General features: G+C 39.1%; 1 protein-coding gene across 1 annotated transcript in view; it reads right to left on the bottom strand.

Moving 5' to 3' along the window:
- LOC125044915 overlaps positions 1–7,500 on the bottom strand; it is a 138,970-nt gene that overhangs the window by 59,414 nt on the left and 72,056 nt on the right. The gene's annotated exons all lie outside the window — the stretch shown is intronic.

The raw sequence follows: 7,500 nt of genomic DNA, 5'->3' as shown, positions 1-7,500 counted from the left end.
TTTGACTGCCCTTCCTCGCCCCTACAAAAAAGAAAGAAAGAAAAAAAAAATATTGCATTTTATTATTGAAAAATAAGCACCATGAAAGAATCATAATGTCGTTCAGATTCGTAGCTAAGACCACAAGGTTATCTAATATGGTAATTATTTCATTTCATTTTATCGTCATTTTATCATTATTATATCATATCATAATCTTTTCATTGATCTTATCTTTCTCTTAACAGTGTAATATGATTTCATTATCTTTGTTTTTTTCAACATTACTGTTGTTTCATCATTGTCATTAGTATTATCATTATCTTAATCTAATAATCATCATCATTATTGTTATTCATATAATATCATTAGTATGTTTTTAATTGCTACCATCATGATTTTTGTGCATTTCAAGACATAAAAAAGTAATTGAAAAATGTAGTTTTCAGTCATAAATTTAGAAACCACAGTTAGAATGAAAATAACAACAAAATAAAACAATAACCACTCACTATAGTAAGAAATAAAACGATAAAGGAGAAAACAAGAAATAAACCAAAATACATGCACGCAAAAACGGGGAAATAAAAATAAACATTAATCGGCAGCTATACCATTAAAATCATACGCTCTCAACACACCCATTTCCACCTCCTTGCTTCCGTCTTGTGATACCGGCACTTTGGAATTTATATGCATTAGATTCCATTACCCAGTCTTGTTTGTCACACATTTATTCAAATCTAATTTTCAGGGCACATTTTCGCTTGCACTGGTGGATCCAGGGAGCCGGTGGTGCTACCTGCATCAAGATGGCAGGCAAGGCGTCGGATCTCCTTGGAAATGCAGGGTTCGTACTGCGGTTCGGGTTCTGTGTTTCGAATCAACTGCTACGTTTCGCTGGTTCGGATTATGTTTCGATTCAACTGTTTCATTTGGCTGGTTCGATTTTTTTTTTGTTTCGATTCAAGTGTTTCGTTTCGCTGGTTCGTCTACGCTGTATGTGTGCGTGAGCGTGTGTTTATTTCTCTGGTTTTCCATTTTGGGATGTTTTATGTTGGCTCATGGTGAAAAGATGCGTTTATATAGATGCTTTATATAGATACGTTTATATAGATGCGTTTATATAGATTCATAAGTACCCTCCCTAAATAGGAGTCGAACCCATGTCACTTTGGGTAATACCAAGAGTAATCAATATTGAACCAGCTTAACCGCACAACCCATTCTAATGATTCTGCAGAGGACATTACTAGCTAAGGGAAGGCAGTTCTATATCAGCGCGCAACTGTATTACTCCATATTACACAGAAACCTGACATTGTATTTAGGACTATTTGCGAAACGTCTCTGCTATTACCCAAGCATGAATAGATGTATAGTGTAATTCTTTATATGGGTTTTTGTGGTTGAGTCGATTTATTATGACTCATTCTGGGTAACACATGAGAGGCAGAAATCCGAGTACTTGTTAGGGAAAGAAGTTATACTTGTTGTTCATGACTATAAGGATAAAAAAAAGCCTGTCGTTGTCTGTCTGTCTTATGGTTTGTGTGCCTGCCTGGCTGTCTGCTCTATATTTTCATTTTTATATTTCCTTCATTTTGTTCATCGTACCTTCTATAATAATATAATAAATTCCCCTTATAATATTAATATTATTATTATTGTTATCATTACTAATCTCTTTATCATTATTATCATTCTTCTTCTTCTTATTATTATTATTATCATCAGTATCCCCCGTATAGAATCATCGTTGCTTCATGTAAAATATATGTATTAATCTTATAATATTACTATTATTACTATTATCCCTACTATCCTTTTTATCATTATTATCCTTCTCCTTATCATTATTATCATCATCACTATCATTATAGAATCATCGTTCTTTCGTTTGAAAAACATGAACTCATCTATTTTTATATTTCGTTCTCTTTATACCTCTGTGGCATTTGGTTTCATGTCTATTTTATGTGACTTATCCATCTAATTTACCTTACGTAATTATGTCATCAGAGGGGTTTCGATAGATTGAAGACGCCGATCGTTATTAATTCACATCAAAAAGGTCATTTTCAAAGTTATCACAATGATACTAAAATAGAAAAACAAAACAAAAATAAAAAAAAGAAACTTCAAACAAAACAAAAACAAACAAACAAACAAGAAAGTCACAAGGAATTGAAAGTTTACACCGAATGTTCAACGAATCACAAAATGGTCTTGTTTGCGACACTTTGCATTATTCTGAGCAGCCTTTCGAAAGTCTCGCAAAAGCATTTACAAAGTGACTATCAGAGACCGAAGGGAATTGGCTGGGCCGGGAAAGAAGTCGCTCAATGCTCGGCGAGGAAGTTGGGGAAGTTCAGAATCTTCGTTGCGTATGCTTGCCAGGAAGGGATTTTTGTTTTTCTTGTTATTTGATTATTTGATTATTGATATTATTATCATTATCATTATTATTGTTATTATTATCATTATCGTCATTGTTATTGTTATTTTATTATTATTATTATTATTATTATCATTATCATTGTTATCATCCTTATCATTATTATTATCATCAACATTATTATTATCATTACTATCGTTTTCATCATTATTATCATAATGATTATTATTATCATTATTATCATTACTGTTATTATTATTATCATTATTATTATGATCATAATAATTATTATTATTATCATTATTATTATGATCATCATTATTATTATTGTTATCATCATTAGTACTATTAACATGATTGTTACTATCATTATTATCATCATTATTATTATTACCATTACCATTATTATTATCATTAATATTTCATTATCATTAACACTTTCATTACTACTGCAACTTATCATAATTTTTATTGTCATTACCATTATTATTTCACCTAATCATCATTATTGCTTAATTTGTCAAAAAATAAGAAATTTTTTTCCCCTTTTCTTATGTTTTTAAATGACATTTTTTCCTGACAACTAACGAAAAACCAAAAAAAAAAAAAAAAAACGTTAATAAAGTTTTTAATCACTTAAGTCGAGATTTAGAGTAAGGGGTGGTAATTGTTTTACTACGTGAAGTTTTTTTTTTGGGTCAGAAAAAGAGAGAAAGGAAAAGTGGGAGGAGAGAGGGGAAGAGAGAGAGAGAAAAAGGGAGAGGAGAGAGAGAGGAGAAGAGAGGGGAGAGAGAGAGAGAGGGGAGATGGGGGGGAGGGGGAGAGAGAGTGAGGAGGGGGGGATGGGGGGGTGAGAGAGAGAAGAGATGAGGGAAGTGAGAGAGAAGAGAGAGGAGGGGGAGGGGGGGGGGAGAAAAAGGAAGAAGAAGTGAAGATTAGAAGAGAGAGGGAGAGAGGAAGGGGAAAAAGGGAGGGGGGGGAGGGGGGGGGAGGGGAAGAGGAGAGGAGAAGGAGAGAGAGATAAAGGAGAAAAGAGGAGAAAGAGAGAGGGGGGAGGGGGGGGGGAGGAGGGAGGAGGGGAGGGGAAAGGAGGGATGAGAGAGAGGAGAGAAAGGAGGAGAGGAGAGGAGAGAGAAAAATAGAGATAAAAAGGATGAGAGATTTTGAGAGGAGAGAAAAGAGAGAGAGAGAAGGGAGATGGGGGAGAGAAGGGGGAGGAGGGAGGAGGGGAGGGAAAAAGGGAGGGGAGGGGAGGAGGAGGAGGGGGAGAGAGGGAAAGGAGGGGAAGGAGGAGAGAGAGAGGGGGGAGGAGAGGGGGGGGGAGAGAGACGGAGGGGAGGGGAGAGAGAGAGAGAGGGAGAGTTTGGAAAAGAGAGGGAAAGAAAGGGGGGAGAGATTTTAGAGAGAGAGGGAGAGGAGAAGAGAGAGGGGGAGGGGGGAGGGGGGGGAGGGGGGGAAGAAGAGAGAGATAGAGAGAGGGAAAGGAGAAGAGAAGAAGAAGGAGGAGAGAGAGAGAGGGGGGAGGGAGGGGAGGAAAAAGGGGAAGGGAGAGAGAGAGGAGGAGAGAGAGAAAAAGGAAGAGAGAGAGAGGAGAGGGGGGGGGGGGGAAGGGAGAGAGAGAGAGAGAGAGAGAAGGAAAAAGGGAGGGGAGGGAAGGGGGGGATGAGAGAGAGAGAGAAAAGAGGAGGGGGAGAGAGAGAGAGAGAGAGGGAGAGAGGGGAGAAAGAAGGAGGGGGAGAGAGAGAGAGGGGGAAAGGAGAGAGATAGATAATAGAGAGAGAGAGAGAGGGGAGAGAGGATGAGAGAGAGGAGAGAGGGGGGAGAGAGAGAGAGAGAGAGGAAAAGAGAGAAAGAGGGAGAAAGAGAGAAAGGGGAGATTGATAGATAGTTAGTTTTGATAGTTAAAATAGATAGATAGATAGGGTAGATGGGTAGATAGGTAGATAGGTGATAGATAGATAGATAGATGATGATAGAAGGAGGGAGAAGTATGAGGGGATGATTGGTGCAGAGAGAGAGAGAGGAAGTGCGCAAGGGACAGTAGACGATTCATGATATTTGGGTGGTAGTTGGATATGTAGAGGTTTGTTTACACAAGAAACAGATAGATATAGACTAACAGAAATAGGAGGAGATGGGGAAAGTGAAAAAAGTAAAAAAAAGGGAAAAAAAGAGAAAGGGAAAGATAGGAAAGAAAGGTTAAAGACAGATAAAAAAAAAAAAAAAAAAAATAGAGAGAGGACAAAAACGGGGGGAAAAAGATAGATTTAAAAAAAAAAAAAAACATAAAAGGACAAAAAACACACGAAAGAAATGAAAAAAGCCAAAAACCCCCCAAAAAAAAAAGAAAAAAAAGAAAAAAAAAAAAAAGAAAAAAAACCCAGAGAGCGAGAAAGAAGCAAGCAAGCGACCCCCAACCCAGCGAGGTTCCTCACCTGCAACCTTTATCGAGAAGCCACGCGTGCTCTGCTTCCCTGACGTTCACAGCCCAGAGGAGGAATTCGTCCCCTTTGCTTTCCACGGGTGCACGGGCAGCTGGGCCGTGATCTGCCCCGAGGCGTCCTGCTTCATGTGAATGCGGCGACCTCCTCACTTGCTATTCCACTGCAGTATGGTCTGGACGGGATGGGAATGCGCCGACAATGTTCAAGTCACGTTGATGGGCTTGTGTAGATGAAGTAGGGGTCTAGGCTACGTCTGGCACTCGGGTTTGTCTGCGGGGGGAGGGGGGGGGTTATGAAGAAGGTGTGTTGTTTTTGTACGGTCTTAGGTCAGCCAGAGCACTGAGCAGAGGCAGCAGCAGTATCAGTTCAGATCAGATTTTCAGTTTCTGTCCAGAGTTTCAGAGTGATTAGCAGCAGCGGCCAGTTCCCCAGGAGTAGATTCAGGACAGCATTGAGCAGAGCCAGAGCAGGTCTATCATCAGACTCATTTCTGAATTCATCGAGCAGTTACATAAGTCCAGCAGACAGGAGTACCAACAGCTGAGCCTTTTTCAGACTTACAGAGTTCCTAATTTCAACAGATTCAGTTCAGAGTCACCCAGAGTATCCAGTGCAGTCAGAGTAACAGAGGTCGCCACTGCAGTCAGATTCCAGAGGCCATCAGGCAGATCAGCAGAGCATCTTTCTACACCAGAGCCAGATATATACTTTCTGCAGAGTACTCAGCACGACAGTCCATCAGATTTACAGAGTTCAGAGTAATACTCAGACAGATCCCAGCTCCGGGAAGAGTACAAGAGCTCATTAAATCAAGAGTTCCAGGAGGTTCAGAGTTCCAGCTCAAGAGCTCAGAGCACCAGATTTTCAGAAAGAGCATCAGAGTTTTTCTCTACACAGAGCAGCCATTCAGAGGTATCTGCCAGACGGCTCAAGAGCCTCTCCAGAGTCTCCAGATCACTCAGTGTTCCAGCCACGAGCAGAGCAGGCCAGAGTACCAGGCACAGGCAGTCACATCCTTCTCAGTGATTACATCAGTCAGAGCTTCAGACCATCAGCAGAGGAGAGATTTCAGAGATCAGATCAGGAGCAGGCAGTTCACAGAGTCAGCCAGACAGACAGATCATTCCCAGCAGCAGGACATGCAGATCAGACTTCCTCAGCAGCTCAGACCAGACAGAGTGTTCACATCTTTCAGGATCAGATACACATCAGGCTCAGATCATTCATTCCAGATTTTCCGAGATTCAGAGCAGTTCCAGTGTCAAGAGACCAGAGTCACCCAGGAGATCTTACACATCTGGAGATGACGGCCATACACACAGACCAGGCGATTCAGATCTCTAGCAGTCTCCAGATATTCAGAGTTAACTCAGGTTTCAGATTTAGAGTCAGACATCAGATATTCAGGTACTTCAGAGTTAATTCAGCAGTTTCAAGATTTTTCAGATCCTTTCCAGTTTCTCCACAGCAGATTCCACACAGTCAGAGTACGCCAAAAAAAAAAGAAGAAAAAAAAAAAGACATTAACACACAAACAAATAGATAATTATTTTTTTTATATATAGTATATATTTATATTATATGTATTCATATATATGTTATACATGTATATTATAAAATGTTTGTGTAAGTTTGTAATAATAATAATAATAATAATAATAATAATAGTAATTTGTGTGTGTAAAAATCTTCACACGCACACACACACACACACACACAAACATTCTAGTAAGAATTTGCGTTTCGGGACATTAAAAATACCTGGGCTGTTTTCTTCCCTTTTTGTGTGTGTGATGCACTTTTCTCGTGTTCCTTTCTCGCCGACTTTAATTACCACGGGTTCGCAAATGTCAAAAAACGGTGAAATGGAATGTAAATGCTTTGATAAATTGGATAATTAAGACTGGGTGAATGAGAATTAAGGAACTTGCACGATACGACAATAGTAATTAGGAAGTCTTCTATCTATTATGAAATACACACATTCGACGGACACACACACACACACACACACACACACACACACACACACACACACACACACACACACATATATTTTAATATATACTATGTATATATATACATTTTATATGTATATATTTGTGTATATATTTTATATATACATTCATATATATACAATACTTACACACCTACTCAAACACACACACACACACAAACTACACACACACATCGGGGTTCCCCCACCACCCATACACACACGATACACAAACACACATTGACACACACACACACACACACACAAAACACTGAACATATCGCATTGCCTGCTCCCCAGGAGGCCTGTGCAACTCATAGCGCCTTAACCCCATGGGTGTTTTCAATACCATTTCCTGCCTTCGGACGGCGACACGTTATCGGAGCCGCCCGCATTATATACCATTATTACCACGCCCACAGGCGACTGAATTTTTCACGGATGGTTCAATGGTTTTTCTTAATCTCAGTGGGTTTCATTCAGTATATCTGTTTTTGTTTTTTCTTATTCGTTTCTTTTCGAATTCGTCTGTCGCGGTAGTTGCGTGCTTTTTAAGACACACTTTTATGAAGATATATTTGTATATATGTATTTGTATGTATATATATTTTTATATTATATATATATATTTAATATTAATCAAATATCTATACTTATTACCTATATACACAGTATGCATTTTA

This window comes from Penaeus chinensis, chromosome 36 (assembly GCF_019202785.1).
Source record: "Penaeus chinensis breed Huanghai No. 1 chromosome 36, ASM1920278v2, whole genome shotgun sequence".
Classification (NCBI taxonomy): Eukaryota; Metazoa; Arthropoda; class Malacostraca; order Decapoda; family Penaeidae; genus Penaeus; species Penaeus chinensis.
The sequence above is the reverse complement of the archived record's forward strand: the minus strand, read 5'-3'. Positions and strand labels throughout refer to the sequence as shown.